Here is an 8,267-nt window from a genome sequence, read left to right on the forward strand (position 1 = left end):
TTGTAGACCGTCCAAATCATAGGCTCTGAGGATCAGACTTTAGCCACCTAGCAGACATAGCAAAATGTCCCTCATCTGATTATTCAGTTATGCTTGTTAGTAATCGCATACATGAGCCCTGGATATCCACAGATAAATGTAAAAACCTTCCCTAAAAGCCGAGACTATAAATTCCAGAAAAGCTAAGTTTCCCCCACCCCAAAAAAAAAAAAAGCTAAAGAAGATAGAAACACTGTTAACTGATGATGTATGAAGGGGATTATAATCAATGTAATGAAACAAATCATATGAATGGTTGAATGTGAAACTGATGATGTGCACTGTAAACGTTCACTCAATCCACAATAAAAACCTTAAAAAAAAAAAAAAAGTGTTGGCCACTCTGGAAAGCAATATGGCGCTTCCTCAGAGGTTGGAAATAGAAATACCTTATGATCCAGCAATTCCTCTACTTGGTATTTATGCATAAGAAATAAGAGCCATACATGAGTAGATATATGCACACCAAAGTTCAGCAGCACTATTTACAATAGCAAAAAGATGGCGACATCTTAAGTACCCTTCAACTGAAGAATGGATAAACACACAATGGAATATTATGCAACCTTGAAGAACAACAAGGAAGCTGTAAGCAACCATATAACATGGATGAATCTTGAGGACATTATGTTGAATGAAAGTGTTGTTGTTAAGTGCCATCGAGTCGGTTCCAACCCATAGCGACCCTGTACAGGGTTTCCGAGGCTGTCAATCTTTACGGGAGCAGAAAGCCTCATCTTTCTCCCGCGGAGCAGCTGGTAGTTTGGAACTGCTGACCTTGAGGTTCACAGCCTGATTCGTAATCATTACGCTACCAGAGCTCCTTAGCCAGTCACAAAAGGAGAAATACTGCATAGGACCACTATTGTAAAAGACTAAGAAAAAGAACCCATACTAAAAGGGGGGGAATTCTTTGCTGGTTACCGGGATATGGGAGGGGTGAGGTGAGAGGAGGGAGGAGAAGGTGGAGCACAGGGTAGGGAATAGACACAGGATAGTTTGGGTGCTGGGGAGGAGGGCAATACACAAGAAGAGGGGAATGGAAGAACAAAGCAGATGGGAGAACAATTAGACAAGTCTCAATGGGCTAAGTGGGACAGAGGTAAATAATGATATATACACATCCTGGGAACAACAGGGTCCTGGGATACAAGGATTGAGGCATGATTTGAATGGGCAAAAAAGGCGAAATAATGTCAAGATGTTTGGATGTCTTTTGAATATTGGTTTCCCTTGCATACCATTATAAAATAGACACTTGAGGGGGAGAGATAGGAATAGCCAGAAGTATCAACATAGAAAGCTTGTAAGTCTATCTTCTGCCTATAACTGATTGGAATACCTAAAATGGGGCTTCAACTTGCCCAGTGAAGGAGGCTTCCTACAGAACCTCAGCATTGCATAAGACCATAGGTGGAATCCTGAATCCCCAACCAGAATCTTCTGAGGTGGAAAAATTTCCACTTGAAAGGACAAGCACACCAGTCTAGAGTGGCTAGAAGAACAGAAGATACTTCTTGAAAGAAAGACTGACAAGAAAAATACAAAACAATCACGGCAGCCCAACTGACTACCACAAGAACAAGCAAGTTGCTTGCCAAGGATACATCATGGCAAGTGGCCGGGTCCCCTCAAAGCAAATCCCCTTCCAAGACTAAGACTCAAGGGGAATACACAAGCAGGCATGTGGTCTGACTGGTGACCACCTTGGTCACCAATAAGGATAAGTGAGGGAAAAACAACAATGAAGCTGTGAGCTAAGTCCTACCACATTCAATAGACTCCGGTGAACCCGGGTGGAGACCTTGTTGGCCAGCAGTATGGCAAAACCTGGGGACTCCTGGGCCCAGAGTCAATGATACAGCCACAGAGGACTAGAGTAGACAGTAAAGCATCCAGCTGATAAGAAGTGAGGGCATATGCACAAGAACATCACACTTGTAGATAACACCCACTTGACCTGGCTTCAATGGCTGGATGATCAGAACTCAACTAGAAGAAGAAAGAAGAGGAAAAAAAGAGTAACCTGATACAATTTGATGAACTTGACCTACACCTATGGATTCAGTAGCTCAAAAGAGGAACAAATCTTTACAGTGAAGATCATTCCCACCCCCTCCATATACAGGGTAGACAGGGACAGGCAACTTGGACATTGGCTACCCAAAAAGGGGGGCTAGAAAGGCAAGAAGTGACTGGCTTACAAACATTCAAGAGTGCGGAGTTAAGCAGAATCTCCACTGAGTAGTATGTAATCTGTCTGGGTGGGGCTGATGCAAGGAGATGGGGATAGGACTCTTGTGAAACAATAGCAAATAATTGTTATCAGGACTGACTGTGAGGGTTGGAAATGTAAAGGTAGACATTTTGTAGCAAAAGGAGGGGAGTGGTTGACTCTGCAATCCAGGAGTGGATGTCCCTGGGACCATCAAGGGAGATAAGTGGGGTGCAGGACTCTAACCAAAGAAACAGTGATGCCAGACATGGAGGCAGAGATGATGACATGGAGAGATGGAGCAGCTGGGGACTCTAAACCTAAAGAGGGAGAGGGGCTGTGTGCTGACCACAGAGGGGCAGGCTTGCGGGGAATACCCTTTGGTTGGTTGTTGATGCATGGAGAGGATTATAACCATGGCAGTGAAACAATATACAATAGGATAAATGTAAAGCTAATGTTCTCCCATGTAAACTAACACATAAGTCACAATAAAACATTAAAAAATAAAACAAGTTTGGGCAAGGATGTGGAAAACACTGGTAATCTTGTCCATTTCTACTGGGAATGTAAACTTTGTCGGTCACTTCAGAAAACAGTTGGGGTAGTTCCTCAAAATGGTAAACATCAATTCCAATCCTAGGTATATATCCGAGAGAAATGAAAACATATGTCCACTCATAAAGTTGTGCATAAATATACATAATAGTTACCATCCAAAATAAGGAGCTCTGGTAGCATAGTGGTTACAAATCAGGCTGCTCATCTCAGTCAGCAGTTTGAAACTACCAGCCGTTCCATGAAAGAAAGATGAGGCTTTCTGCTGCCACAAAGATTTACAGCCTCAGAAACCCTATACAGGGTCACCATGAGTCAGAATTGACTCCACAGCATATAACCACCACCACCATCATTCAGGATAGCCAAAAGGTGGAAATAACCCAAATGTCCATCAGCTGATGAATGGATAAACAAAATGTGGTGTATCCATACAATGGAATAGTATTTCACAATAAAAAGGAATGATGTTCTGAAGCATGCTAACATATTAACCTTAAAAACACAATGTGAAAGAAACCAGTCACAAAAAGCCACATATTGTATGATCCTAGTTACACAGTGTAGAGAATGAGTAAATCTGGAGAGTCACAAAGTCCATTAGTGGATGTTAGAGACTGGGAGAAAGGATTTGGGGTGTGACTACTCATAGAAGAGGTGGTTTGTTTTTTCCCTGGAGCTGGAGGTTCAGAGTGATAAAAGTGTTCTAAAATTAGATAACCGTGATGGTTGCAGAACTCTGCATGTGAATTCTATCTCAATAAAGCTATTCCACCACTTGTCTGTCAGTCTGTCGTACTGTGGAGGCTTGGGTTATGATGTTGGAAGCTGTGCCACTAGTATTTTAAATACCACAGGTCACCCATGGTGGACAGGTTTCAGCTGAAATTCCAGACTAAGATAGACTAGGAAAAAGGAGAACCAGACTATTTATGAACATACATACAGCCCCTAAAAACCTTATGAATAGCAGTGGAACACTGTCAGAAAGCACCAGAATATTGAATATTGAAACATTTCAGAACGCTCCTTAGAAGTCAGGATAGCCAGACTTCATCTCTCATGCCTCAGACATTACAATCAGGAAGGCACAGTCTCTGGAAAAGAACATTATGATGTAAAGTGAAGGGTCAGTGAAAAAGAGGAAGACTCCAAGGAGAGAAGGACTGGCACAGTAGCAGCAGCAACGGGTTCAAATGTAACAATTGTGAGGACGGGGCAGGAGCAGAATGTATTTTGTTTTGTTATGCAGAGCGTCACTATGAGTCAGAAGGGACTCACCAGTACCTAAGGACAACAACACAAGTTGCTATCAAAAAAACTTCCATAGCTAAATTAGCACACAAACTCACTGCCAGTGAATTGATTCCAATTCATAGTGAGCCTGTACAAGGTTTCCAAGGCTGTAAATCTTTTTGGGAATAGATTTACAGCTTCCTCTTTCTCCCACAGAGATACTGATGAATTTGAACTACCAACCTTGCAGTTAGCAGTCCACTCCTTATCCTATAGTGCCACCAGGGCCCCATGTATTACAATTTAGTCGATGCAAAATTTAAACTACACAGCACATCCTTCCTACTGCCTTTGACTTCCATGGTTTTTGCTGCTGTTGTCGTTTTTAATGAACAAGTGTGAATGTTATTAATCTCTAACTATGCCTAATGAACCTTTGTTGTTATTATTGTTGTTGCTGTGTACCACCAAGTTGGTAACAATTCATTATAGACCACTGGACAGCTAACCGCTAGGTCTGAGATTCAAACCCACCAGCCGTGCCTCAGAAACACTCTACGGAATCACTATGAGTAGGAATTGACTGAAAATAATTAACAGACAGACAGAGTAGAACTGCCCCATAGAGTTGCCTAGGTTGTAATCTTTAAAGGCACACATCACCAGGTCTTTTTCCCGCAGAGGTGCTGGCGGCTTCAAACTGCCATTTTTTTGGTTAAGTTGAGCTAAGCCATCAAACCAAAAATCAAACCTACTGCCATCAAGTCAATTCTGACTCACAGCGACCCTCTAAGAACAGGCTCCTTAATTACCCTTACCAGTTGGCATTGTTGGGTAAGTGTTGGCAATTCAAAACCACCAACTGCTCCTTGGAAGAAAGGTAAGGCTGTCTGCTCCTGTAAAAGTTTTTAACCAGAGCAGACAGCCTTACCTTTATTTTTTTATTTTTATTTTTTTTACAATCTAGGCAATCCTGTCTAGACAGGGTTACTATGAGTCAGAATTGACAGCAGTAAGTTTGGTTTTGGTTTTTGAGTTAACAACTAAGAAGCCACAAGGTTGGCAGTTCAAACCCCACCAGCCACTCCACAAAAGAACAATAAGGCTGTCTGCTCCCATAAAGATTTACAGTCTGGGAAACCCTATATAAGGTCACTATGAGTCAGAATCAACTTGATAGCAGTGGGCAGTTAACAACTGAATATTGTACTTCTGATAAAGACACATCAAAAAGCAGAAACAAACAAACAAAAACTTCATTTTTTTCTCTTTCTGAGATACTATTATATTGTAGTCTAGTCCTCTCAAGTCACACATCCCTTCCTGTAGCCTTCTCAAAGCCTTCCTTGTCTCCTCCCAAAGACAGTTGTATGTAGAGAAAACCACAACCCCCACAACCTCCACCCGCCACCCTGCTGGGTTGTCATTTTATAAAAACACAGTGGCTACTTTTCTATAGATCCAGGGTCACAGCTTCACTCCAAGATTCTCCCTCCAGCCTCAGTACTTGCTTCAGCATGCAATTCTTGAGTAAGTAAGTAGCACCCAGATGGGCTCCTATTCACTACTGTATTGCTGACAAGCTTACTAGTTTTGTTCTCATTAGCCATCTCCTTTTATTCCCAAAGTACTCTCATGTTGTTGTTGTTGTTGTTGTTAAGTGCCACTGAGTCAATTTCGACTCACAGTGACCCTGTTTCCAAGAAGCAGCTATTAAATTTGAACCACTGACCTTGCAGTTAGCAGTCTGGTGCTTACCCTACAGCACTATACCAAGCATTCTCATAGTGCAGTTAAGTAACTTTTGTTTGGTATGGTAAAAACAAAAAGGATATTTAGATAATATAGACATTTTTTCAGGGGTTCACATAGCTGCTTACAAGTTCCAATAAATTCCTAAGACACAGTGTTGCTGAGGCTATGGGGAGCTGGTGTAGCCCCAAGCAGTATGAGTGTACATTGTGACAACTCTCTTTGAAGAGCACTTTGGACTAAATATCAAATTGTAAAAGGCACCTATCCTTTGGTCCAGCAAGTCCAGCTCTACAAATTTATCACAGAGATGCACAAAGATATGGCACTAAAGAACTGTCTGTAGTAGAATAAGACTAGAAACAACTTAAACATCCAACACCAAATGGTACAGACATACAATGGGATAGTCTGCAGCCAGCAACAGCTAATGTGTGAGCAATAACCGTATGTCGGGCACTCTAAGCAGTTTACAACAACATGGGTACTTCATTTAATTCAGTAACAATTCTATGAAATAAGAGTTCTGTTTTTCCCAATTTACAGAGGAGCAAGGTGAGGCAGAGGACCAGCACCATCTCTAGCTGCTACCTACCTATACGAAAGGCTTGGAAAGGCAGCTTCCTTAAGAAGGATGGAAAGTGGCTCAGGGCAGTATTTTCACAGTGAAGGTAGCTGTAATCAAGCAAAAATAAACCAGTAAATATTTTTCTTAAAGATTAAATAATAACATGAATGGGACAATTGGAAAAATCTGAAAACAGTCCATCTATGAGATAACAGTATTCATCAATGTCTATTTCCTGGTTTTGATGACTATACTCTAGTTACGTAATGTCCTTCTAAGAAAAAGGCTCAACTACTCAAAGTACTATAAATTACTTAATATAAAGGAGAATCAAATTCTGCAACTTGCTCTCAAATGTTTCAGAAAATTTATACATATACCACCTTGTGTGTGTATATACACACACACACACCTACACACACACAAAGGTGGTATATATATAAATTTTTTGTATACACACACACAGGCAGTGGTATATATATATAAGTTTTCTGTATACACACACACACGTGGTATATATAAAAAATTTTCTGTTTACACACACACATACACATAATGGTATCGTAGCATAGTGGTTACGAGTTTGGATGCTAACCTCAAGTTCAGTAATTCGAAACTACCAGCCGTTTCATGGGAGAAACGGGAGGCTTTCTGCTCCGGTAAAGATTTACAGTCTAGGAAACCCCGTACAGAGTCGCTATGAGTTGGAACCAACTCCACGGCACACAAGCACTATATATATGATATATATATAGTATTATATATATGATATATATATAATATATGTAAAATGGAGTGCTGGTATGGCGCTGTGGGTTGATGCGCCAGATTGCAAAGCCATTTGAAATGCAGAGTCGGCTGTTCAAGCTCACCGCCTGCTCCTCGGACCCTATACAGGGTTGCTATGCGTTGGAATCAACTCGACAGCACTTAACAACAACAACAACAAATATATAGCGGACTCCTGGTGTGGCCCTGAACTGAGAACCACAGGTTGACAGCTCAAACCCACTGGCTGCTCCTCATAAACCCTGTATAGAGTCTCTCTGAGTCAGAAGCAACTCGACGGCACTTAACAACATATATAGACATATTATTGTTAGGTGCCAATGAGTCAGTCTGACTCATAGCAAACCTATATAGGGTTTCTGAGGAGTGGCTTAGTAGGTTTGAACCACTGACCTTGCCATTAGTAGTACAATGCTTATCCTACAGCACTACACCTATAGGAGTAGGCTTTAAAACCTATGTGGATTAAACAATGAAAAGATAATGGAATATTTCCACAAACTTTCTAAAGCCCCCTTGCATAATAAATACAAAGACAGAAAGAGAGAGAATAAAGCTAATATGGTTAACATATGGGGGCATCTAAATAAAGGGATTCTATGCATGATCTTTAGGAGCCCTAGTAGCATAGTGAATTATAAATTGTACTGATAACCTCAAGTTCAGTAGTTCAAATAATACCAGTTACTCTTCAGGAGAAAGATAAGGCTTTCTGCTCCTATAAAAATGTAATGCCTCACAAATCCTATACAGGGTTGCTATGAGTGGAAACTAATTCAATGGAACACCACCACCACCATGCACTCACTATCTTTATAAATTTCCTGGAAATCTGAAACTATTTCTAACAGGAAAACCAGCACTGTACTCTTGCACAAAGTCTTGTGTTTCTGTGTCACAGAAAAAGGGTTGTACATAGACTTATGAACATTTGAACCCCTGCTCATGAACAGATCTCCTATTTCAGGTGGGCTAAAATTTTTAACATTTTAAATGTTTGTACTGGAAAAAAAGACTCAAACAAATATTGTTGTAGTATTCAAATCTGGCTTGTTCGGATGGCTTAAAATTTTTTGAATGATCTTTTGTGGGATTCCTAATTAGACAGAA

Source organism: Chrysochloris asiatica, unplaced genomic scaffold (assembly GCF_000296735.1).
Source record: "Chrysochloris asiatica unplaced genomic scaffold, ChrAsi1.0 scaffold00128, whole genome shotgun sequence".
Classification (NCBI taxonomy): domain Eukaryota; kingdom Metazoa; phylum Chordata; class Mammalia; order Afrosoricida; family Chrysochloridae; genus Chrysochloris; species Chrysochloris asiatica.